Source organism: Saccopteryx bilineata, chromosome 2, assembly GCF_036850765.1.
Source record: "Saccopteryx bilineata isolate mSacBil1 chromosome 2, mSacBil1_pri_phased_curated, whole genome shotgun sequence".
Lineage (NCBI taxonomy): Eukaryota > Metazoa > Chordata > Mammalia > Chiroptera > Emballonuridae > Saccopteryx > Saccopteryx bilineata.
Genome location: NC_089491.1, coordinates 294,035,302 through 294,062,501, shown reverse-complemented (window position 1 = coordinate 294,062,501; position 27,200 = coordinate 294,035,302). Strand labels below are relative to the sequence as shown.

At 39.2% G+C, this 27,200-nt stretch overlaps 1 long non-coding RNA gene across 1 annotated transcript; it reads left to right on the top strand.

Moving 5' to 3' along the window:
* Positions 1-5,856: 5,856 nt before the first annotated feature.
* Positions 5,857-25,665, top strand: LOC136326040 (uncharacterized). Its single transcript, XR_010729376.1, has 3 exons — positions 5,857-5,906; positions 6,771-6,900; positions 24,817-25,665. It is a non-coding gene; the product is annotated as an uncharacterized lncRNA (long non-coding RNA).
* The last annotated feature ends 1,535 nt before the right edge of the window (positions 25,666-27,200 follow it).

Here is a 27,200-nt window from a genome sequence, read left to right as displayed (position 1 = left end):
CAGGTCATATTAATCTTTATTTTCAAGACTGTTCAATCTAATCATTGTGTTGCACTCCTTCAGATAGATAGGGTCACATCCTTTCTTAACAGTTGCAGCATAAGCAGAAATGGAGAGTGCTTAGGTCAGGAAGACAAGAGCATTGGATTTTGAATTCTATCTCTGCCGAGTCCTAGCTAATGACCTTGTATATAGTCTTTGAGCCTCTGTTTTCTCACCTGTTAAATGGGAACAGGAATTCCTCCTTTGCTGGCTGTCATGAGTCTTACGTGAGATATAAGCCACCTCACACTGTGTCGGGCACATACTAAGGTCTCATTAGATGACAGTTGTTACTATGAAGTTTGTATTTTTTAAGTCACTATGATGATCAGAAAAAAAATACACTAATAAAATCCATTCACGCAGTCTAAGCTAATTCACGCTTGCTTAAAACTGTGTGGTCCTCGACTGAATACACTCCATGATACCTACTTAATTATGTTAATTAGTCAAAAAGTAATTTAATCCATAAGGCTAGCTGGGTCCATTTATTAATGAGATTTGCTGGAACAAACAGCTATTTTGGATTAGATGGTAAATCTGAAAAACATATATATTATTTTAAATCACATTTCTCCAGTAATGGGATGCCAAAACTAAATTTCTGTCAAGACTACAGAGTGAGAATCTACCATTAAAATTGTATTACCTAAGCTACTCTCTGTTCACTGGGATATTTATCTACAAAGGAGAGAATGAACCAGCGGAGGCAGTGTGGTCACAGGCTGCAGACTAAGGTATGGATCTGTGAATAATTAACCTCTTTCATTCCTCATTCATTTAATCAGTATTTTTTGAGCACCTGCTACTTGTCTAGTGTAGTTCTAGCAGCTGGGAATAGAGCAAAAAATTACACAATGTTGTTTCCTTAAGCACACAAGAAACAGGTTATATGCAAATAAGGCAATAAACATAAGTCATATTCTAAGATGTCCTATTGTCAAAAGCATGCGAGACAGGGTTGATACAGAGTGCCAGCTTGGGAGAAGGGGTGGCGGAGTCAGGAAAAGCCATTCTGAAAAGATGGTAATTGAGCAGAGCTCTGAAGCTGCGTGACAGGCAGGTGTCTAGGGATAGAGTGTTTTTGGCTAGGATTCTTAGGCTAAACACAAACATTACATTTAATGGTTTAATGACAGTGACTCAGCTTTCACTAAAAATCATCCAGAAAAAGTAAAACGGCATTCTGAATTTATATAATTCATGACCTTAAAAAATATTGCTAACTTTATAATTCAATGACAGAAACAAAGAACCAAGAATGGAATCTTAAGAATGTGTCTGATTTTCCAGCACTTTACAGTAAAACCGACGCTTTGGAGAGGGTAACACATCAGCTGCAGAGCGATGCCCAATGTGCTTGCTGCTTTGTTATGGATGGAGGGAGGCGATTCCAAACTGGGAAACAGGAACACGCTTTACTGTGCTGACTGGATAGATGATAAAGCAAATGGGAACAGGACACTTGGTGCCAGCCTTGAGAGACGGCGTTGTTCCATTGGATAAAAATCATCAGGCCAAACAAAATGCAAAAATTACAAGAGTTTCAAAACTTTAGACACATGGCCCTGGCTGGTTGGCTGAGTAGATAGTGTCACTCTTGTTCAATCCTCAGTCAGGACACCCATGAGAAGCTTTTCTTCCCCTTCCTCTCCCTCTCCTCTCTCTCTTTCTCTATTGCAGCCAGTGGCTTAATTGGCCTCAGGCGCTGAGGATAGCTCAGTGGATTCTAGCATCAGACCCAGACAGGGGTTTCCGGGTGGATTCCGGTCGAGGTGCATGAGAGAGTCTGTCTCTCTATCTCCCTTCCTCTCAATTAAAAATAACAACAACAACAACATTAGACAAGAGCCATAATCATTCATCAAAAACTGGATCTAACACATATTCAAATAGGAAAAGCCATGGCTACACAAATAGCAGCATCTTCTAAAAAAGAAAATGCCATAATACAAAAACCTCCTTTGTCCAAGCAAATATACCAGTTTATCCCATTTCATATGTATTGCTCACACAGATGATAGACATTTGATTCTCAATGCTAACCCTATAAGACACTACATGACATGAAACATTATGTTTAAGGTAGCAAGAACAATTTAGCCTTAATCACCATGCAGTTCTGTGATGATGAGACTTGTTTTGAGTCATCAAAACCCTGTCTTAATATTCTTTGCCATTATTTGACTTTGAAGACCTGTCAGTTTAGCCTCAGGCTTAGATCTCCTAATTTCATGAGTTGTATTTGCAAAAGAGTGCTGGTGGTTTCCAGTCCGTCTGACACATGCTGATCAGGTAACGCCACCTTGGGTGATCTTCCAGTGCAAAATTTAATGACACAATTGTGAAATTTGCACATATCCTTACTAGAGAAGCCTTGACTTTCTGTATTTTCTTTCCAGGAGTAATGAAATGTTTTGCTTCTTTGTCTTCAGTTTCTTCCTCTTCAGTACCATAGACTCATGGGTTTCTTGGGAAGGTTGTCTGGGTTTATTCAGAACAGAGGACTACTGTCAGTTCTATGCTGATTGCTGTGGGTTACGTTGTTGAAAGTGATGTTATATTGTGTAAGGCAAAACTTCTGAAGCAATTTATACATGAGAAGTCATATGTTAAATTTTGAAATTAGTACCCACAATAAGCCACAGGCCCTGTGCTCAGTAACAAACAAAGAGCAAGAAGAAAAAATGTTCCTTATTTTAGGTTGAGTATGTGGCTTTAAACGGTTTAATAGATTCTAGCTTGTTGGCAACATTGAAAATGTAAATTAAGAAAATCTTATTTTAAAATACCAGTCCATAGCCATATTACAGGTTAGAATAGAATAAGGATGGCAAATTGAAGATGAAGAATAAGACCAATAGAATTAGGACCCTAGCTAACACCTGGTGAAATGTCAATTACCGATTTCAGACTGTACTCCTCTCCCAGATTTCACAGCCATATTACATTAAAGGAGGAAGAAAAGTTATCACTAAGGTAAGTTTCAATCAAATGCAATTTACAACAGACCTAACCATTGCATTTGAAATGACTCAGTTCCTACAAATTGTTCTGGCAGAGCAAAGCCCTGACATAGATGGGAAAATGGGATAAGCATGGGGCATTTCATCCATCATTGACAACATGAAGGACTTGAAAGAACCAAGTAAATTAGTGTTCTTAAAATAGTAAGATTTCTCTTCAAACTTAGAGAATCTGAGCTTCTGGAAGAAACAGGCTGAGGCATGTTTGAGTGATCAATTACAGAACACCTCAGATAGTTAGACTCAAGATACCATTGCCCCTGAGAATTAATTGACCGTTAAGACATGTCTGGTCCATTTTCAAATGATTTTTTAAATTCATTGTGGAGTTTGGTATTGTAAAACTCTTTAAATAAAATCTAGACTTGGTTAATGCTAGAGATTGGGATCATAATGAAATGTGGAATTTGAGAAAATATATTTCTAAACTAGCATTTTATTTTTTTTTCTGGCAAAAGAGCAAAAGTGAATTTTAAAAATGAAAACACACATATCACATGATGTTATTTATTCAGTCTATTAACTTGAATTATATTTTTTTTAATTAAAAAAATTCTAGCCCATATTTAAAGTGATTTCATAATCCGGGAAGATTAGGGTTTTACAGATTAGTAGTGCTGAGAACACATCTCATTTAATCCTCCCAATAACCCTAGAAGACTTAACCATACGAGTCCTGTCAGATGGGTCACTGAGAAAAAATATGCTTGACTTCAACAATGTGATTGCTAACGAGTGTGACAAGGCATGTGAGGCTGTGCAGATGGCTTCTTGCATCCAGCAAGGAGCCCCTACTAGATTATGACAGAGCTCTTGTTTCTACACTCCACAACTTGGTTTGTTTGGGCAGTTAATTATTTTTCTGGCTTCCTTTGGAAATGTATGATTTAAGCACTAATGTTGAAAACATCAGATTTGAGCCAGAAAAACCCATGGATGTGAACAACAGAATGGAAGTTCGATGGAGGCAGGAATTCGCTTGTGTCTTCCAAATGTCCAGAACAGTATCTAATGCAAACAGACTGGGTGCACAGTAAGTATCTGCTTAGTGAATGAATAAATGGCAGTGCATTCAAATGTATTGTTTGAATATAAAATTTTCTATTGTATGGACATGTGTTTGGGTCAAGAGTGTGTAATTTTCATTATATTCTCAAAAGAGTCTGTGCACCGAGTGAGGATGCACAGTGGAAGAAGTGAGAGAGGCCGAGGCTGGGCAGCACGTGGGACTAGATAGCTTCTGGGAATTTCCAACACTAACACTTGCCCTCAAAACCCTTGTATCGGCCCTGGCCGGTTGGCTCAGTGGTAGAACGTCGGCCTGGTGTGCAGAAGTCCCGGGTTCGATTCCCGGCCAGGGCACACAGGAGAAGCGCCCATCTGCTTCTCCACCCCTCCCCCTCTCCTTCCTCTCTGTCTCTCTCTTCCCCTCCCGCAGCAAGGCTCCATTGGAGCAAGGATGGCCCGGGCGCTGGGGATGGCTCCTTGGCCTCTGCCCCAGGCGCTAGAGTGGCTCTGGTCGCGACAGAGCGACGCCCCGGTGGGGCAGAGCATCACCCCCTGGTGGGCAGAGCGTCGCCCCCTGGTGGGCGTGCTGGGTGGATCCCGGTCGGGCGCATGCAGGAGTCTGTCTGACTATCACCGTTTCCAGCTTCGGAAAAATACAAAAAAAAAAACCACAAACAAACAAACAAAAAAACCTTGTATCTTCTATGATGTCAGTATGTTTACATCTCATCATGCAGCAGCCCTAAAAGCACAAGTTCTAACCATGAGACTGAAGTTTCTCTCTTACAAAGAAATTATAAATTGTATTAAAATAGAGCCAGATGGAATTCTAGAGACCCATCACAAATGGACCTCCAGCTCTGCTAATTTAGGAAGCCCTGCCCTCCTGCTGTTTTTCTTTTCTATCAAGTTCAGGCCACCAGAACCCCCCAAAACAGAAATCCATGTATTGTGAATTTCCAAGAGTGGGAGTAGATTTAACATGTGGCAACCACACTTTCTATACTACTGTTTGGTGTAACCAATTACATTATTACGTATACTTTCTAAACAACAAATTAATGCCCAGAGTTCATAAATACAAAAAAAGTCTCATATATATATATATATATATATATATATAAAGACAAATGTAGTTACATATTTAATGATGAACTTGTGGTGCTCGGAAATTACAAGTTCCAAACTTGGGTCACAAAGACTAAACACAATAACTTTGATTTGTGAATTTATTATGCTAAAAGCCATATAAAACTGTAAAAATCAAGCCATATTAAATGACACCTTTGTATTTGTTTATGTGTGATATGGTTGGCTGATAAAGAGGAGAAATTAAAGTTTGGTATATATCTTCGAACTATCTTTGTGTGCCTAATTTTCATTCTAATCTATAAAGGATAAGAGGAAATGACAGAAATCAAGACTTCTCTGAAGTGTGTATTGAAAAAAGCCAGAGCATTGGGCAGAACAGGAGGGAGGTCTGGGACATGGTGGATGCTTCCACCACATGAGCAAGACTTTCTCTAAATCCTCAGGCTCTGAGTTCTGCTCCTCCCTCATGACTTGCCCTGATTTCTATGGTCTCCCGGTTGATTACCATCCTTCTTTCTTCATCCACCCCTACTTTGTTCTTAAGGAAATTGTTCTAGCCTGGTGTAAAGTCTGTATTCATAGCATAAGCCTGGTACGTGCTATTCCACTAAACAAATTTGATACCATTTTAATCCTATTATGCAGTCCTAGGCTTAAAGTTATTAGGAATCTTGTATTATTCCCTCAGTGTGAGAGGAGTGTTATCCTTGAACTTGGAGCTGCATAAAAGAAAATCAGGTAAAACTCTTATGTCTCTGTGAGTACCTCATTACTGCAGCCAAGAAAATAAATGTTTTCTGATTACTCTCTACCGTTCTCCAGCATGAAGTCTGGGTTTCATATTTATTGGCAGGTTTATAATTGACCTTCGTGCTGGTTGACAGATTTCAATAGTGATGTTTAACAATGAGAAATGAAGCAGTCTCTCTACCAACGCTGTGCTGCTGCTTGTTCCTGCTCCTTGCTTTCTTAGCTCTATTAGTTATTATCATCCCCTGATATAAAGAACTAAAAACAGATTAATATAATGTTGGTCTAAGAACTGTAGTAGAGAAGAGTATGGCTTAATATTATTGGAAATAATATTTACAGTAAAACACTAAAAATAAGAAATAGCTTTTCTAAAATAATAAGGATTAATTTAGATGCTTCTGATTCTATATTTTGTATGTACAGATTCTGATAGGAACCAATGTTTATGAATAGAGGATTTGCTATGGCAATAGCTTTTGTCATTTTTAAGAAAGCACAAATATAAAAATCAGGTTAAATCTCATTTTTTATAATATCCAGGTTCTTTCAGGTTAAATCTCATTTTTTATAATATCCAGGTTCTTCCAATTTTATATGTTCTGCATATATATTAAATATATAGAGAGATGTATTATGTATATCTAGTATATATATATAAATTTTACACATATGACTTTAAGATATTTGTTATTTTAAACATTTATATAATGTAAGTATTTAAAACAATTTCAAACTATATGAAAAATTAACATGCCACTTAAATATTTAAACTGAAGGGCATGGTCTTTCAGGACAGCAAAAAGCTGAGGGCATTTCTTTTTTAATAAAACTTTTATTTATTATTTTTAGAGAGAGGAAGAGAGAAAGAAACAGAGATGGGAGCATCAATCTGTTCCTGTATGTGTCTTGACCAAGGAGCAAACTGACAACCTCTGCACCTTGGGATGATGCTGTACCCAATGGAGCTATCTGGCCCAGGGTGAGGGTATTTCAATTGCATAATATTCTGTATAAATACTCATGAATGTAAATCTTTTCCTATGACCAGAGTATCCTATCAATAACTGTATTTGTACGGGAGAAAAAAATACTCTCAACTGCACTTATATACCTATTATAATGAGCAATCATATTACATTAAAATAATGAACTTTGCCAGAAGGAAGCAGAGAGGTAATGAAAGTATCTGATTTGAAAATTTATCCATAGTAGTCTAAATGTTGAAAAGAAGGAGGAATGTGAGAGACTTAAATGTCATGAAAGAAAATCAAAATTAATGAGAGCTATTATAAATTTTAATGAGATTAGAGAAAATTCAATCAGGTGTGTTTTGGCTATGCAATGCCAACAATGATATATCTGAAGAGACTTTGAAAAATGTATACGCATGTCTAAACAGAAAATTTTTTATTGTAAAAATTTTTAGACCTTGAAACAGGTTAAGAAGATAAAAACAGTGGAATTTCCTTGCTTATAGACCCTTTATAGCTGAATAAAGAGCTGTCTGGATCCCTTCCGGAACAGAGAATATTATTCTGCATGACTTTTGAGATGCCTTTTCATCTAGTCATTGTATAAAATTTTCTAAAGCTACAAGATTAATATCAGCATTCTGCAAGCTCTCTTGACTTTTGACTTTTATTTCCATTTTCTTTAGCAAGGCAGAATCCAATCTAGGTAGCAAATTATGGCATGCAGGCTTCAGTACTTCGAGGTCTTCTATTTCTTTGCTGTCTACTGTCTATTGTAAGATACATAGCTATGTGTCATAGAAGGAAGCTGTGAGCTTTCCACGGCATTCCTGAAACAAATGAATCTTGCACGCCATCTTTGGTACCCCTTTGATTATTGCCCGCATCTGAAATCATGCTTCATTAGAGCATAAAATCACAGTGGATACATATCCCTTGTAAATTCAGTATGACTGTGATGGACAACCATATAACACAAATGTTCATGGGTCCCCTGATCATAATGTGGTAAAGCTTAACTATTGTACCCTCCACAGAGACAGGATCTGTTGATGTGGTCTTACTAGGTTAATCAACATAAAGCAATTTTCACACATTAACCATCGTTTCAATTTGGGTGAGAAAAATTTAGAGAATAATGATTCTATGTGGTTGCATGTTTGGTCCATTCCCTTTGACCACAATGACCATATCATTTATTGTCCAAATTAGGGCCTTTGTGAGAGTAAAATGGAAGATACGAGTGTCATTAGTAATAACTCCGGGATCACAGAGATAGACAGGGCCTACCCTCAAAAGACTGGGGGGTATAGCTGTCCTACTTCAAACCCAAGCTATGGTGCAATAACAGGCAAGAAAAGCTCCTGCTGGTGGAGGCATGAAGTTAGAGAGTTTCCTCGTTCTTAGTTGTTTGCTGAAAAGGAACACTGCTGGGTAGGATAGCACAGACCAACTGCGTGCATTACTCTTTTTATGTTCTCTGACCCCGCCCCCATTTTGAGAAGATACAATAACATACGGTATTCTTACATTTGAATTTAATAATGCATTCCTTTTCTATAGTTAAAGCACTTATTCATATTTTTAAAAGCTTTGATTTGGGTATTCCCAATTCTAACCTCTTGTATTAAGCTACCCCAACCATAGTAGAAAAAATAGCAGCAATTATTTCTTATGTCTCCCAGTTCTGGGAGATGACTGGACAGACCTTAGTAACTCTTACTCTTGGACTTCCTTGAAGTTGCAGTCAAGGGTATCAGCTATAGTGTCATCTCAGAAGGTTTTGCTTCTTACATGAGTGCTAGTCACTGCTGACCATCACTCAAGACCTCATCTGGGCTTCGCAGCCAGAAACACCTATGTAAGACCTCTGCATGTGGCATGGGCTTCCTCATAGCATGAGGTCTGGGCTTGAGGAGCAATTGTCCCTAGAAAAAGAGCCAGGAGGAAGCTGTCTCTTCTTTTATGGCCTAATCTTGGGAGGCACATAGCTTCACATCTATACTACATGATTATATGCACATAGATTCACCTAGTCTCCAGGAGAAGGGACCTACACAACGCCTTCTGATGGGTAGTGAGAAGGTCACATTGTAAGACGAGCATGGAAGTTGAGAGACATTTTCATGGCCATCAGTAGAAAATATGCAGTGTGCAAACAGTATCCAAAAGATGCAAGAAAAGTAATGATTAACTTGAAAAGAAAAACATGTCTGAGACTTCTTGAATCAAATTTATATTTTATAACTATCTCATTCTTTCAAAATGAGTTACTTGAGATAAAATTATTGATTTTTATTATATATAATTTAAGCATTAGAGATCTCAAAAAAAGGTACAGAATACAACATCAGCCCAAATTGGTATCCATAGAATATGGTGTTGGTTAGCTTCATACCAGTGTCCCTGACTGAATCTCATTTCTTTTTTTCTCTCCCATGAACTTCTGCCATTGTTCTTAAGTGTTACTCCAGTCTTCTTTCTCTGCAGTTCATTTTGATACTGGCTGAATTTGCCCATATATCTCAAAACACAGAAAATTCAAGTCAGGAAATGTATTATAATAAATACCCATATTATGAAAGTTAAAGTGTTTACCTGTATAACCAAAATGCATAATAATGAATAGGAAATGTTTTACTTCCCTCTGAGAGACATTAAACCCAAATAGATGTTAAACTTGACTCAACATGCATTTTCTAAAACTTATAGGAATTTTCCTCTTCACACCTAAGGAATTACCAACATGAGACCCATTCAAGTTCTCTCATGCATCTAAACCATCAAATTTAATGATTCATTCAAAATCAGGAGCTGAGGATGATCCCTAGAGAGGCTCCATGAATTATAACATCATTGTGCTTTTTTTTTTTTTTTTTTGTATTTTTTCTGAAGTTGGAAACGGGGAAGCAGTCAAATAGATTCCCACATTCACCCGACCGGGATCCACCTGGCATGCCCACCAGGGGGCGATGCTCTTCCCATCTGGGGCATTGCTCTGTTGCAACCAGAGCCATTCTAGTGCCTGAGGCAGAGGCCATGGAGCCATCCTCAGTGCCCAGGCCAACTTTGCTCCAATGGAGCCTTGGCTGCGTGAGGGGAAGAGAGAGACAGAGAGGAAGGAGAGAGGGAGGGGTGGAGAAGCAGATGGGTGCTTCTCCTGTGTACCCTAGCCTGGAATCGAACCCAGGACTCCTGCACGCCAGGCCGACGCTCTACCATTGAGCCAACCGGCCAGGGCTAACATCATTGTACTTTAAAGATACATTTGGAAGAAAGAGATTCCTTAAAGTGGTATATTTCTCCTGGCTCCACAGAAAGATCACAGAAATAACAATAGTGTATTAGAGTTGGAATCCATTTTAAATTGCTTTAGAGAAAACTGATTCTCGCATCTAACTATAGGTCTTGAAAGAAATTGTGTAATTATTCATTTAGGGGTGCAAAAGAGCATTTTTGTTAGAATTGATCCATTTCTCAGTAATTGGTGTTATTTTGAATTGTACTTGAAATCATTAGAGGCTGGCCAGTGGCTCAGTAGACAGAGTGTCAGCCTGGCGTATGAATGTCCCAGGTTCAATTCCTGATGAGAGAACACAGGAGAAGCAACAATCTGTTTCCCTCTCCTTCCCTCTCCCCCTTATCTCCCTCTTCCCCTCTGGCAGCCAGTGGCTTGGTTGATCCAAGCATTGGCCCCAGGGAACTGAGGGTAGGTTGGTTGGTCTTAGTGTGTTGGCCTCAGGTGCTAAAAATAGCTTGGTATTTGAGCATTGGCCCCCGCTGGGGTTGCCAGGTGGATTCCAGTCAGGGTGCAACTATACCCCTCCTCTCACCTAAAAATTAAAAAGATAAAAAGAAAGAAATCATCGGAGTTATATTTTTGAAGAATAACGACCCTAAAACTGATCCTCCAAAAGTATTTCTGCAAACCCCCCATTCTACATACTAAATTAAAAGTTCAAAACTCAAAGTGACAGGTGGTTGGAAGAAAGGCACTGTTGATGGGGATGGTGATAATGGTGTCAAAACTTTGGGGAAATAGTTTGGGACATTAAACTGATTTGGGAAGCAGCTATCTTGATGCCCGGGGCCAGAGAAAGCTATGGAGTAGAGCGTAGGCTGGAGTTTAGGAGCCACTGACACAGTCAACAGGCTGAGTGAGAAAACGTGGCCTGGAAATGTCTGGTTTGTAAACCCACAGCTACTCTGCCCCAATCTTTAAAACTGTAATTTGAAAAATTTTGTCTTCAAGCCAATTGTTCTGCTTCCTACATTCTGTCAAAATTGATTTAAATTGCTAACTGATGTTCTGAATTTTCCGATGCATCATTCTTCATCGCTATCAGCTTGGAAAGAAACTATTTGGAAATTAAATCATAGTACATTTTTCCCTAATTATATCAAAATATGAAAGGATCAGCATCTAAATGTAAACCTCTGGTCTCAAATCTTTCCAATGTACCACAGTAATTTAAATAAATATCTGTAAAATGTGTTTGGTCTTCCCATTCCTGTTTTTAATATAATAATGTTTGCAATTTTGTTTCTGGATCATTAATATTTTCGTTACAGGCAGCATATGGCTGAAGAAAATAAACATGGGTTAGAATTCTGAATTTACAACTCACTTTATGTGCCACATTGAGTAAGTTACTTAAGCTTTCTGAGTTTCAATTTCCTCACCTTTAAATCAGGATAGTATACTGTGTAGTAGTACTCAAAATTGTAACTTTAATACTCGATATTAGTGTGGTAGCTCACAGAAGAATGAAAAGCAACCATAAAAATCTGAAGAGGTTCTTGCAGTGACTCGGAGAATTACTGAAAGTTGATTTTACATTTTATAAATCCCCAAACCCAAAGGTCTGTTACCATTGCCTCATCAGTGACTATACTGGGGTGGGAAAATGTAAGTTTACAGTCGTGAGTATGCAAAACACAGTGTTTATTATTGTATCATTTTTTATTATTGTATTATTTTTCATATGAACAACTGTAGACCTACTTATGCCAATCCCTGGATCCACATTCAGATGTTTTGTATATCAAACATGTAACTCCTGAACTGCAGTAACACACATGTTGTTGGAAAACGACTAGTTCTTTGTTCTAAATATAATCCTCCTCTTGAGAGGAGGTGGAAAGAAGATATAAATGTGAAAAGAAGGGGCTTCACCTGCAGAAGTCCATTTAATACATGACAATGATGATTCTTCCGCCTTCCATTAAGGAAAAAAGTGAACATGCTTTTAATAGCTCTCTCTGCTTGAATACTATTCAAGAGGAGCAGAGGGGCATGAACAACTGGCCTGAGTCTATTTTCCTGTGAGTAGCTTCCAGTGAATCTGACACTATAAAAACTCAGCTCTTTCTGGTGCAATGGCTGATGAGAACTTTTCATTCAACGTAATAGCTGGGAGTCATGAATCAGTTCAGAGTAATCTCAAGAAATGTCCATCAATAATTGAGTGTATCAATTTTTTCAAGTACTTTTGGACTAGATTTCTGGAATATATTTAGCCTGTGGCAAAGAATGGTCAGATTTTATTTGTGTGGTGTGTGCGGCAAGTTCAAGGTCCGAATGGGATATATAAGGTAATAGAATGCTCCTTGCTCTTCTTCCAAAAGATTCATTTGGAGCAGGATAAAGGGTAAGAAGGGAATTAAGATGAATGAGGGAAAAAGGAAAATGGGGACAGAGAAATGATCACTGGACAACATTTTAAAAGGTTGGAAATGATGAATTCGTAATGGAATGAATCTCTGTTGGATGTTTACCTCTTCACAGGACATCTTCCCATTTCCTTTCTTTAACTGAACCTGGCTCCTTTAAGAGGATAGCTTTTCCTGCACCCCCTTCAATGTGTTCTTTGCTACCTTATGTTCCATGAACTGCAGGGTTTAAACACATGACAAGCATTGCTAGCTGCCCACCAGTTACTGCCTTTATTTCATGTTCACCCTCAGTAACACCCTCCCTCCCACTGTGATGTTCATGACATTTGTTCATAACCAAGACTAGTTGCATTTGTGCTAGTCACTTTGGGACCATGAAGAAAGGCCAATATTCTCTGGGCTCCTCACTGTGGCTTCCAAGCCTCTGATGACTGTCATAGTTCAATAAGAGCTTTTATTTTTTGAACCTCAGGCCTTCAACTGATATCAGCTTAGCTTCATTGTCCACTTTTCTGGGTCATTTCTCTCTATTGATGATTTTGGTACATGGCTCGCTATTTTTTCTCTAGATTGGCTTCTTCTGTCATCCAAGGAGATATGATCGGGGCTCAAGGTCTCTTACGGCTTTCCAATCTATTCTGCTGTAATAATAGTAACGATGAACCACTTTTTACCTAGTTATGGCCTAATACAAATCCTTACAAGAACCTTGAAGTAGCTATTTTATTCCCCATATAAAAGTGAAAAACTAAAATTTAGGTGCTTTTTAAAAAATTATTATTTTTGCATTTGCCCAGGTGCTAAAAACGGAGCTGAGATATATACCCCAAAGCTGAGGCATTGCTAATTATGCTATGCTGCCTCCTAATGATCTCTACCTCAATTTGAATCTGTTTCCTTACACCCAAGTCCTTGTAGCATAAACTTTACTGTCCAGTATGACTCAGTTTTGAAACACTGAGCTGTAACATATGTAGTTATAACTACCAACTTCCTTTTTTTTGTCTGTCATTTATGCTAACTAAATCTTCCTTTCAAGCTCACCACAACTTTTAATTTCTTGACAATGCCCCGTTTTCTCAATGTTCCTTCAAGCCACTTCTTTCTCATCCTGACTCTCACTGATAAAATAATCAAATGATATTTTCAGTGTTTTTTTTTCCCCCCCTTGACTTGCAACAGACAATTTGCCAATGTCAATTCAACTCCTTTTTCTCCACTCCAGTCCCAGGCTGACAAGTATTGTTGAAAAGGATATTAATTAATGCAGTACTAGATAGCAATTAATATGTTAGAGTGAAGAGATACAAACCCAAACTCAAGAAACACGGGGTCTAGAGAAAAGTGGTATGCAAATATTTATAGCTAAGTACATACAATAAATGTTATTAAAACAGTTTGCATTCAGTGGAGGTGGATAAAGGTTCATTTATGTTCAGGAAGTATAAACTGTACTAATGGGTGATCATCTATAGAAACACTAAAATGTTCTAGAATACTGGCAGAAGTTTGGGTAGAGGAATAAAAAACATTCCTTTGTCAACATCCTACGTTGTTATACTGATGAATTTGGAAATGGGGCTGGCAGGACACGCACGTATGGGCTCAACAAATCTGAGAGTCTCCGTTGAAATATTAGGGGGAATTATAATAAGATCCGTCATTTATCTTCAGGAAACAATTCTGATTTTCCTTTGGGAACTGACCCTTGTATGGCTCTCTGTCCAAAGTTGGTCCAAAGGTAGTACGTAAGGGAACTTTGGCAAGAACTACCTAAGAAGACACTCTTTTTCTTTCCAACTGAATTTGAACTTGAGACCCTGCTGAATCCGAGTTCTGATGGACCCATCTGAGCCTCAAATTAAGCCGCATCGAAAACCAGATTTACCCCTGGAAGACTTTTTAGGCTTGTGAGCCATGAAACTATTTCATCCATGTGTGGTTAGAATTATGTTTTTCTATTATCTGCAACTGAAAGAGAACTAACTGATACATCAAGTATAGGAAGGGTAGACAGACCCAGACCTAAATGAACAATGTGTGTTTTTTGCATCTACAAAAAAAAAAATCAGAAAAAAAGGTTAATAGTCTTCTATTCTTACAAGCAGACTGTTAGATCTGTCACTTAGTATGCTGTGTAACTTTGAACAGATACTTAACTTCTCTATATCTTCATTGGTAAAATAATAGTTCTCACCTCATCCATTTGTTAAGAGGATAAAACAAGTTAAGCCCTTAGGACAATCTCAGTCTTATTTGTCAGAAAAGGATACTGTGATGTAGGTGAGGGAGTAGGGGGTAGGAGAAATGGACATGAGAATTTGTAGCAGAAAAAGTGACAATTTACTCTTAGATAAATGAAAGAGTGGCGTATGAAAATCAAAGCAGGAGAAAAAATAAGATCACAGGCAGGCAAGGGTCCAGGAGGAGTTTTGGGGAGATGGTGTGGGACGCGGTTTGAAGGTCTGAGCGCTATGAGAATAAGAGGGTGCAGAGAAAGAGGAGTTGAAGAAGTGTTGGTGTGTTTTATAAAGTAGTATTTTATATCAGAGATAAAGCAATAGAGGAGGCTGTTTTATTGGTGTGATTCTGCTCTATTACACAACACACTGTTGTCAGTGGTCATCTCTTGGTACCAGTAGTGAGAGTAAGGAAAGGACTGTTTCTTTGTCATATATAATATTTATACTCTATGAATCTTTAATAATTACATATTTATTTCATTTAATATAAAACAAAACAATAAGCTGGCACTAATCAAATACTTAAAAGGATATTGAAATATTTGTCTATCACTGTATTTTATTTTTTTATTTTTTTATTTTTTCTGTATTTTTCTGAAGCCAGAAACGGGGAAAGATAGTCAGACAGACTCCCGCATGCACCCAACCAGGATCCACCCGGCATGCCCACCAGGGGGCGATGCTCTGCCCCTCTGGGGCGTCGCTCTGTTGTGACCAGAGCCACTCTAGCGCCTGGGGCAGAGGCCGAGGAGCCATCCCCAGCGCCCGGGCCATCTTTGCTCCAGTGGAGCCTTGGCTGCGGGAGGGGAAGAGAGAGACAGAGAGGAAGGAGAGGGGGAGGGGTGGAGAAGCAGATGGGCGCTTCTCCTGTGTGCCCTGGCTGGGAATCGAACCCGGGACTTCTGCACGCCAGGCCGACGCTCTACCACTGAGCCAACCGGTCAGGGCCTTATCACTGTATTTCAAATCATCTGAAAGTCTCTTTTCAGGATAATGTGATTTGAAAAGTTAGGCTCAAGGATTTTTCTACAAGCAAAATACTTTATCTCTGTAAAGTAAAATAAAACATTCATATGTATGTCATAAGGAAGTCTGTGAGAGTCAGAGGAATATCAGAGTATAAACCATGTGTCTGAGAGTTAGAATTCTTGCTTATTAGTTCCCAAGAGCATGGCGTGAACCTTAGCTACAATCTAGAGAACTGGAATTATTATCATCACTCTACTCTTTGGACATCCACCACTCTCCTCCATCTCTGCAACCTAAAAAAGCTAATCTACTTTTTTTTTTTTTGCTTTGGGTAGTAAACACAAAAATTTAAAATGGTGTTTATAATAAAAAAATCATAATAAAGTATACATACACGAATTCTCTAAAAAGTTACTATTTTTAGGTTAAAAAACCCCACAACTTTTAAGAGATTTTTCTTCTGCTAAAGTCCAAATGATTTGCCTTGGCATTATTAAGTATGGCAGTAGTGATTAGTATTTTTCCAGGAATAGTTTTAGAATGCATCAATGTTGATAAAGTCTATATTTTCACAACAAATCAGTACAGAGGGTCTAAATGATTATGGTGGGATTATACTAAAAAAAATAAGTAAATGTGTCTTTCTGATTGCAGCGTTAGCTGGAGATGTTTAATTCTTAGAATATTGTCTTTTTCTTTCCTTTTTAAGAGTTTAACATTGAATAATATACATCAATTGAAAATGTGTAAAAACATTATAAAAAATCAAATAATTTTGCCACTTACTTCATTCTCTTTGACTCTATAGTTAATTTGTCAGAAACATTTGGGTTAGGTGGAATTATGAGATAAATTATTGGGTTCTAAGCTGTGAATATTTTGTACATTCAAAATCACCTTTTTTGCCTGACCAGGCAGGGGCACAGTGGATAGAACGTCAGACTGAGATGCAGAGGACCCAGGTTTGAAACCCTGAGGTCACCAGCTTGAGCGTGGGCTCATCTGGTTTGAGCACAGCTCACCAGCTTGAACCCAAAGTCGCTGGCTTGAGCAAGGGGACACTCGGTCTGCTGTAGCCCCCTGGTCAAGGCACATATGAGAAAGCGATCAATGAACAACTAAGGTGTCACAACGAAAAACTGATGATTGATGCTTCTCATCTCTCTCCCTTCCTGTCTGTCTGTCCCCCTCTCTGTCTCTCTCTCTCTGTTGGAGTGTCAGAAGAGCTTCAGAAATATTCTCAGTCAGAAAGTGAAACCAAGACCAGAACATACAGAGCAGTGAATGATACATAGTAAACCTTTTATGACATTGATTCCTTGATTTTTATTGGATTTTGTAATATAATGTGTTTATACATTTGTGTAGAGCTTGAATAGGGTGCAACGATGATACTTCTTCCCCAGGATTAGAAATGAGGGTTGCATTTATTAATGAAAAGGAGGTTTCTGTTAGAAATAAAGGCTGAAAGTAGGTTAGAAATAAAATCATGTTACCCAAAACATCACATCAAATTAGTAGAAAATGAAATTGACCGTGATACAATATTTGAGTTAAAACCTCAGAAACATTGATACGTAAAGACACATGTAGCCCCATGTTCATTGCAGCACTGTTCACAGTGACCAAGACATGGAAACAACCAAAAAGCCCTTCAATAGAAGACTGGATAAAGAAGATGTGGCACATATACACTATGGAATACTACTCAGCCATAAGAAATGATGACATCAGATCATTTACAGCAAAATGGTGGGATCTTGATAACATTATACGGAGTGAAATAAGTAAATCAGAAAAAAACAAGAACTACATGATTCCATACATTGGTGGAACATAAAAATGAGACTAAGAGACATGGACAAGAGTGTGGTGGTTACCAGGGGTGGGGGAGGGAGGATGCAGGAGGGAGGGAGGGAGAGAGTTAGGGGGAGGGGGAAGGGCACAGAGAAAACTAGATAGAGGGTGACGGAGGACAATCTGACTCTGGGCGAGGGGTATGCAACATAATTTAATGACAGGATAACCTAAACATGTTTTCTTTGAATATGTATACCCTGATTTATTAATGTCATCCCATTAACATTAATAAAAATTTATTTTTAAAAAAAAATGGTAAAAAAAAATCTGGTTAAAGATTGAACATTAGTTTGACACCAGAAGATCTTTTTCCTCCCACTACAAAATTATTGTGTGTGACGATAAGAAAGACTGCTAGGAGAGTCTTTTTGTTTCTTATAAATAGAGAAACTCATCCTATGCTTTTAAAATTGTCCATCATATGAATTTTTGTTTCCTACTGAATATAGAAATTAAGAGGGCAACAAGGTTGTCAGATATAATGAGTAAAAATAGTATAGGAAGCCCAGTTGAATTTAAATTTCACATCAACAGTGAATAACTTTTTAGATAAGTTTATCCTCAGTAAGTACATCCCTCCAATTTTATAAATATCAAGCCTCCTGTATATTATTCTGCAGCCCTGGAAGCGAGAGACTTGCTTTCCCAGCCTCCTGTGTAGCTAGAATGTGACACAGGATGGCCTTGTGACCTAAGATTGACCAATGAGATGAACTGGCCCCGACCTTGAATCAGAAAAAGCAGAAACAGTGGAGAATCCATGTAGTCAGAAGTGGTAGCAGCAGTAGCAACATCAAGTTTCCATGGCAACAATGATTGCTGCAATGGTGCCCAGTAGTAAAAGCGTTGGCATTCTGTGTCTAGTAGCAGCAGGAATGTCCCCACTGGACCAATTCTGGAGTGTGATTTCACTGCTTAGCTTCTCTCCTTCCTGCTCCATTTCCAAGAATCCATTAGAATTCTTGATGATTCTTTGGGTTACACAACATCCTTTCAAGAAATTCCTTTTCTGTTCAAACTGCCTATAACTATGTACATTTTTCAATATGGAAAACTCCATTTCATATTAGAAGAGAATAATTAGGGGAGGGGGAAAAGAGAATCTAAACATTTAAACACAATACATTTTCAGGCATCCTCCTGAGGACAACAAAATCTTCACTTCCATCTAAGAGCAGAACACAGAGTCAGAGCACGGACCCTGTGTGACTCCATGGGGTAATGACTCCTGGGGTCGCAGTTCAACTCTGCAACTAATAACTTCCTAAGTGACTTTCTGCAAGTTTTTTACATTTTCTGTTGACCAGAACAGTGTGTGTCACATCTGAAAAGTGAGCATAACAATAGTGTTTGTCATTTTTTTTTGTATTTTTTTTTTCTGAAGCTGGAAATGGGGAGAGACAATCCGACAGACTCCCGCATGCGCCCGACCAGGATCCACCCGGCACGCCCACCAGGGGCGACGCTCTGCCCACCAGGGGGTGATACTCTGACCCTCCGGGGCTACACTCTGCCGCAACCAGAGCCACTCTAGCGCCTGGGGCAGAGGCCAAGGAGCCATCCCCAGTGCCCGGGCCATCTTTGCTCCAATGGAGCCTCGGCTGCGGGAGGGGAAGAGAGAGACAGAGAGGAAGGAGGGGGGTCCGTGGAGAAGCAAATGGGCACGTCTCCCGTGTGCCCTGGCCGGGAATCGAACCCGGGTCCCCCGCACGCCAAGCCAACGCTCTACCGCTGAGCCAACCGGCCAGGGCGTGTGATGAATTTCTAATGTGTGAATATTCAGACCAGAGACTGGCACACAGAAAACATTGTATACATGTTAAAAAACAACAACAATCACCATTCACAATTCCAAGTTGTATTCAGATGCAAAAACAGTCGGTTTTGATGACTATATTGATTCTCTCCTCCAGAAAGTATTTCGGGGAGCCTTCAAGTGAGGACACGAATCAAGAAGCAATATGGAAATACGTATCTTAAGTAACAGTTTTATTGTTTTTTTATCAGGTACTATTTAATATTTTTCATTAATATTTTAAAACTCTTATAACAATCTAGTTTTATGTACCTCTTTTATTGTTCTTATTTAAGTATTAAATGCATGAAATAATAAACTACCTTTTGGTATATCTTTCTTTTTATACTTAAAGTGGTCATTAGAGCAGAGAACTGGTTGTTAAATTATTTGAACTCCACCACTGCTATCATACATTGACTTCTTACCTTACTAAATAAAGCTCTGCTGGCTTTGCTGCCTGACGCTGAAAGTCATGTCAAGTGCCATAGAGGATGAATAAATTATTAATGTAGCCAACATATGAAGCTGGGGTCAGTCCTAGTCTATTCTTAAGGAATAATTAGAAGAAAGTCTGATGAACTCTATTGTTCATTGTGCCATTGCTTGATGTTCCTTCCGTTGGATGTCCTTGTCCTTGCCTCACTGTGTCCTTTCTCTTACCACTGGAGACACAAGTAACCAGTTTTTCTTGGTGCTCCTTTGGGTGGTGAAAATATCACTAGAGCTGGACTCAAAATGCCTGGTACTGTAGTTTCAAGGCATGAGTTTTGGAACTAGACAGACCTCAGTTGGTGACAGGTTAATCTACCTTCCCTTTTAACTTGTAAAATAGGGATAAAACCATATATCTTTAGTAGTTTTGTAAAAGTTAGAAATATTTCTGTAGAGAGCTCACCATGAGACCTAGCACTTAGCAAATGCTAATTAAATATTATGGTTTTTCAAAAACTGGCATGCTTGAACAGCTGATGAAATAACTTCAGCAACAGGCATTTGTTTTAGTTTGTTGGGGACTTTCCACAGTTGGGTTTACATTGCGGTTATTTTTGCCAGTGTCTAGAGTCTCATGTGTGTAGTCTTCGAGATTAGAACGGTACGCATATAATTTTTATTAAGCTCAGCACCAGACACTCTATCTGAAAAGGTTGTTGCTCAATAAATGTGTGCGAGAGCAACTGGGTCATACAGGTTTCTGCAGGTTGTTCCAGAGCCAGGTAAATGCAGGTGGTTCTCCACTAACCTTTCCTTAACCTGGAAAGCAAAGTAGGACACCTTCTCTACCCCGCTGGGGTATCTTTAGGTTAGATTCCTCGAGAAAGTCAGTCTTCTAGCTGCTCCACTGGCTGGGAAGCCCACTTATCTCCCTGCCCAGAATGTTTTAAATCTTCCCAGTACTACTGTCTACTTCTTGTCCATATAATTCATTGAGAGTCTCTGCTGGGGGAAAAAAAAATGTGAAATAGTTCTAAGCAACATCATCTTGCTGATGGGGACTAGTGGGTCACATCTGGATGTAATAGATTCCAGTAATTTGAATATAATAAGGCCCTCTATAAATATTATTTGTTGCTTGGGTCCATCCCTTCTCAGTGAGAGGCTCTCTTTTTGTTTCTGGTCCTGATAAATCAGACATTCAATATCTTAAGTTATAGCATATTAGGACAAACAAAGTAATGCTGAGAACCAAGTCAGCTGGTTGATATGGTAGGTTTTGTGGGGAAGGTATTTTAGGTAACTTGCCAGAACCTTTGTGATTCTGTACTTTTATAAGTAAGTTGCTTTGTACACATACATATTTTTACACAATCAAAAACAAGAAGCTACAGTGTTTTCTGAATTTGGTATTACAATGTCAAGATGATCAATTTTCTTTTAACTTTTCAATTGTTTGGGATTACAATGTTAATCTTTCTGAAACTTTGTAGTAAATGATTAAGTTCCTGGATATGTCAGAAAACCCAATGTAAGAAAATAGAGTGAATTTCCCAGGACTGATATGGTATTACATTTTATAAAGCACAAGTTACTGAGAAAATTTGAACTGAACAGTCTTAAATCAGTCAAGAGTGCCACAGTGTGGTTATAGCAGCTCATTTCATACAAAGCTTCAAAAAAATTTTTTTAAGCTAAAATAGGATTAGTTTGCATCTCTTAAAGTCTCTTCTCTACACTGCAAATTTAAGTAAAAATTTTAAAAATTGTCAGTTTTTTTCACTTAAAGCCTCCCCTAAGATAAAAACATATGGTAAACAATATAATTAATAATAGGCCAAAAGTTACACTATTGGTAAATGTGGCTGAGCAGTTTTTAAAATTTATTTTGATCTGATTTCAGGTCCTATGCTGTAAACAATCTATAATCTAAGCTAAGGCTGCTACAACTAAAAGACACCCCCCCTCCCAATAATTAGTGATCCTGGCCCCACAAGTCCATAGAATCAGTTATACTGCACATACATATTTTTGAGAGATCCCATTAATGCGTCAGAACTGATCACGGTTAATGTTTTTCACAGCCACCTTGCCAAATAGAAAGGATAGGTGTTAATATCTTAATTTATCAAGCAAGAGAAATGAAACTCACAATCCTTAGGGGCTAGTGTTTATATGGCACCGAGGTGACAGAGAGAGGAGCAAAGCCCTCAGCTTCTGGCTCCAGGTCAGGACATCGGTGATTAGGAGACTGTATGGGGTGAGAGGTCAGGAGACGAGGGCTGCAAGCTAAGATCTGACATTGGCTTAACGTTGCATAATCTTAAGCAAGTCACTTAAATCCATGAGTTTTTAGTTCTTTTTGTAAATAAAAAATTATATTCTCCCTGCCTGTCTTTGGACAGTGTTGTATTAACCAAGTGAAATACAGTATTTAAAAGAGCTTTTTACAGAATGTGAAATACTCTAAATATTTGTTGGGGTGTTTTTTATTTTTTTTGCTATGACCACAATATAAAAATGCTTCAATAATATAGTAAAGCTTAGTAATTGTTTTTTAAAATCCAATAAACGCTGTAATTGTAAACTAAGCTAAAATGTCTACTTAAATTATTCATTCTAAATTAAGATTGTCATGCCAGTCCAAAAACTGCATAATCATCCAATCCTTATTGGTATTCTCTCGCTTAAGGATGTAATATTTTGACTACTGAAGACTTCATTATAGAAAATAGATGTGCATTCAAACATAATCTGTAGTTATAGGAGGCAAGTTCTAAATATAATTTCATAGTAATTCCGATATTGGATAAACCTTCAAAAAACCCAGATGCGATACACAAATAAGATCTAATAAGACCCAACAATATAATAAGTTTAGATTAGTTTGCTTTTTAAAATTGGCGAGAAGAAACTTGTCTCCTTGAGAAGCAGGTGGCAACATTAATTTCATCAAAGGCTCTTAAAAGTATTGCCAAGGGCATATTCTTATGCATCGCTCATATCCTTTTCAGATTCCATAGCTCACAGTATTTGGCTTTATTTATATAATCAGTAATTAAAAATGCATTTAAGAAAATTATGAATATAAGATTATTTATATGTCATCTTTTTATATGACATCATTGCCATGACATTCACATCATTTACACTGAAATCATTTTCCACATTCACAAAAATATATGGGAAACTCTGGGAGTTTAAAACTCTGTCACTAAGCTTTGTTGCAGCATTTGAACCTGTATGGGTGTGGCCAACACTGGAAATGTGTGGAGAATTTGATTTGATGAACTTTTGGGCCAAATAATATCCTGGTACAATGGGCAGCAGAGTTTACACAGAGGTAAGTTTGGGGTTTGTTAAGCAAAGAATCGTTGGTTCCTTGCATGTCACAGGTACTCCGCCAGGCTGAAGCCCCAGTCCCTGTGCTCAGAAGTCCACAGAGAGGTGGGGAGACAGATAAAGAAACAAATCACTGGGCAGTGGGATGGTGCTATGATGGAGATGTGACCAGGGAGCTCAGACGCAGGGAAGAACCACAGAGGGAAACGGTTTATCTTTGCCCTTAAGATGAAGGGGAGGATGAAAGTGAGGGCAGGTAGCACCCAAAAAAGCCAGGATTTTGAAGAAATTCCAGGCTCAAGGACAACATGTATGAAGCTGTGGTTAAGGAAGTGTTAGAAACTGGGTGGTGATTCTCTCTAGTGCACTAAGTAGGTCATTCACCTCTAGGTTTTCGTTATGTCTTTCTCGTTAATCCATTTTATTCTGTGTATCCGTACATTGTTGTGCAGCAGAAAACAAAATGGACAACAGAATGGTAGAATCCCTTTTTAAAAACGATGTTACATTATTGCAATCCAATTACATAATATTGTATGTGTGTGTGTGTCTAAGTACAAGCTGTGCCCTGAAGCCATCTGGGAGAAATAAACTGTATTTGCATTAAAGGACAACTGATGACAAGTGGAGGTAGAACAATTTTGGAAGAATGCTTCCATCTAGTGGTCCAACTGAGAGGCTGACTTACATGCATTCATTAATACAGCTCTTAAACTGAGTTAACGAGTTTTACATCACTGAAGACTTAATTACAGAGCCTGTTCTCCCAGGAATGGAATCTTAAACCAGTGAATCAGGAACAAGTTAATTAACGCTGGGTAGGTGATCTTCTCCACAGACCCCTGCCATTCACTAGGAATCACAATAACACTCTGTTTTTTGGCCTCCTATAGACTTCTGTGTCCCTCCCTTCAGCCCATAAAACTCTTTCATTGTGTACAGCTCCTCAGAGTTTTTGATTAAACTTTAAAAATTGTAAATGTTTATCTTTTAACAAATCTTATATCTGGCCTCTTAATTCTCAAGGAGATAAGGAAAAATAAGGTTCCCAAAAGAATGCCTTATATTTGTTGACGCTTTCCTATATGCTACATCATTTTATATTCAGAGACATCTTATAAGAAGATAAAAACATTTCAGATAGCATCCCTTTTTTATAAATGAAGAAACAGGTGCATAACAGGGTAAGAAACTGGCCTGAGGCCACCGTGTAAACTGACTCACGTCAGGACAACTTCCATTCCGGTGTTCTCTTCTCTTGGTGCAGCAGAGATTTGTCATTAACTCTCTTGGTAACATTATGCATCTTTTCTGTGATGTAAATAATATCTCTTTTCTAAGTTTGGAATTTGAAATGTATGAAGCTTTTATACGTATTAGTTGTGATAGGCTGGGGTAACAAACCTCCTATAACCGAGTGGAAGAAAACAACTAAAATAAAAATGTATGACTTTAAGCAGTATGTGTGTGTGTGTGTGTGTGTATATATATATATACACACACACATATATATCTTGTGTGTATTCTTGTTTTAATAGATATATTAAAATTCATTCATAATGCTGCCTGTTATCATAGTTCATTTAATTTTATTTTTTTTCTAGGTGAGAGGAGGGGAGACAGTGAGGCAGATTCCTACAGTGCCCCAACGGGGATCCACCCCGCAACCTTGGAGTACCGAGCTATTTTTAGCACCTAAGGCTGACATGCTTGAATCAAACAAGCCATCCTCAGTGCCTGGGGCCACACTCGATCCAATTGAGCCTCTACCAGCTGCAGGAGGGGAAGAGGGAGAGAAGGAGGAGGGGAGGGGGGAGAAGGAGATGGTCTCTTCTACTGTGTGCCCTGGCTGGGAATCAGACCCAGGACATCAACACACCGGCCAATGCTCTATCCATTGAGCCACTGGCCAGAACCATAGTTCATTTATTGAGTGCTGCATAACAGTCTGTGTGTCTTGTGTGTCCATTTCCCAGTTTGTTCATCCACTCTCCTTAGGCATCTGCATTGGGTATTTTCCCCAATTTTTGCTATTTTAAACAGCTTCCCATGCACCTCTGGGGCTTTCTCTCAAGAATTCTTCCTTTCTGGTCAAGCTTCCATCCTCTCTGGTCTCTTGAAAATGTCATTCTGTTTCCTGACCACCGTCCTGTTTTCTCTGTCAGTATGCCTCTATACTTCTTTTTGCCTTCTTAATTCTATACGTCGTCCAAGGCCAAAATGAGGTCACACTTTCCTTGTAAAATTGTCCATTACTACTATAATTATAGCATTCTTTCTTGCTTTGAATGTTTAAAATGTGTTTTATCCCAAACAATGTTTTGGTAAGTAGTATAACTATCAGTCATTAATCACCTACGTCATATCAGGCACGAACTCAAGCATTCTACATAGCTTGTTCTGTTTCATCCTTAATACAACATTATAAAGAGGGAATTATTATCACTGCTATACTTCAGTGCATTCATTACACATTAATCATCTTCACTGTTTGATCCCTAAGAGAGCTCACCGGACTCAGTTTATTCTCAGGCAAGTACAGCCACAGCAGGAGAAGGTACTCATTCAAAGGGGTCCCAGAGTCTCAAGCACGGCCTTCCTTTTCCTCCTGTCACTGAGCGGAATCACACAGAATACACTTTGCTTCCAGGTCTCAAAACACCATCAACGTTCAAGCAAAACACCCAGGCACCATTAAGCCCAAAGACTCCTCCTGGTGGGAATATATCTTACCATATCTCATACCATATCTCAAGCCAGCTATGTGACTAGCCTCAACCGTTGCAGGACCCCCATCCCTCAACCTTCATCAAAACCGAAAGTGACTCATAAATCCAGGCGTTATTACTAAACAACGCTGATAGGCTGATGCATTTGCTCTGAAATAATACGTGGACCTGTGCGGAATAGCATTTAACTTTAGTAAATAAGTCCCATAACATTGACCAAGGGTCCCTAGCTCTGGGGATAAGCATGCCATCAATCCAGCACAGGGGAGATTCGCTCAGGCCCCCCACACAGATAAGGAAATAAAGGCTTAGAGAAGTTAAGTATTTCCTCAAGGTCATGTTGCTACAGAGTAATGGAGCTGGTCTGCTGGACTTTAAGTCTTGTTCCTTCTTCAAGTTTTTCCTTTCATACATTATAAAACCAGTCTTTCCTACCCTCCTCTGCCCCAACAACTAGAAAACCTTAGAGAGAGAGAGAAAGAGAGAGAGAGAGAGAGAGAGAGAGAGAAGATAAACAGTGGATATCAGCTTTGGACGATAAACATCAAACAGCAAGGACGTAGATTGTGATTGTTCTTGATTACCGCCTGAGAAAGTTTTAGGCTGCAAGGCTCTCTCCTGACCATATGGCTTCCAGGTCCCCTGCTGTCCTGAATTGCTCTGCACGGCACACGAGCACGCACAGAACTCACCCCTTCAGTCGTCCTGGGTCAGCCTGGCGCTTCCAGGCCTGTGCTACTGGGACCCACGTCCTGTACAACCTGCATAGTGTGCAGTCAAAAGGCGGCCCAACTGGAAAATTACCTTGCAGTGGCAGCCACAAATTGGCGACAGTCACTTCCCACGTGGGCATGCTGCTAGTGGGTCCTGGCTTCTCCAGCAGCCAGGGCTCCCAGGGGCCCTGCATTAGATGGTGCCAGGCAAGGCAGGCCGCATCCTCCCGCCGTGTTCAGAGGGCATGTGCGCATGCGTGTAGTTCAGGGCTTGGAAGCAGGCACATGATTTGTGTTCCCAGTTCCTGTTCCTGGGCCCTGTCCGCCCCGGCCCATGCCTGGATCCAGTTCTGCTAGCTGAACGTGAGCTACTAGCACATGCGTAGTTCCCACCGGCAGGTCGCCTTGTACCCCCAGCACTGGGCAGGAAGAGCCCGCCAGGCCTGTTGAGCTGGGGTCTGTCCCCAATCTCCTGAATAGTCATTCCCTGAAGACACTCGGAGGCAGAAGCTGCAAATGGCCTGACCTGTGGTGGCGCAGTGGATA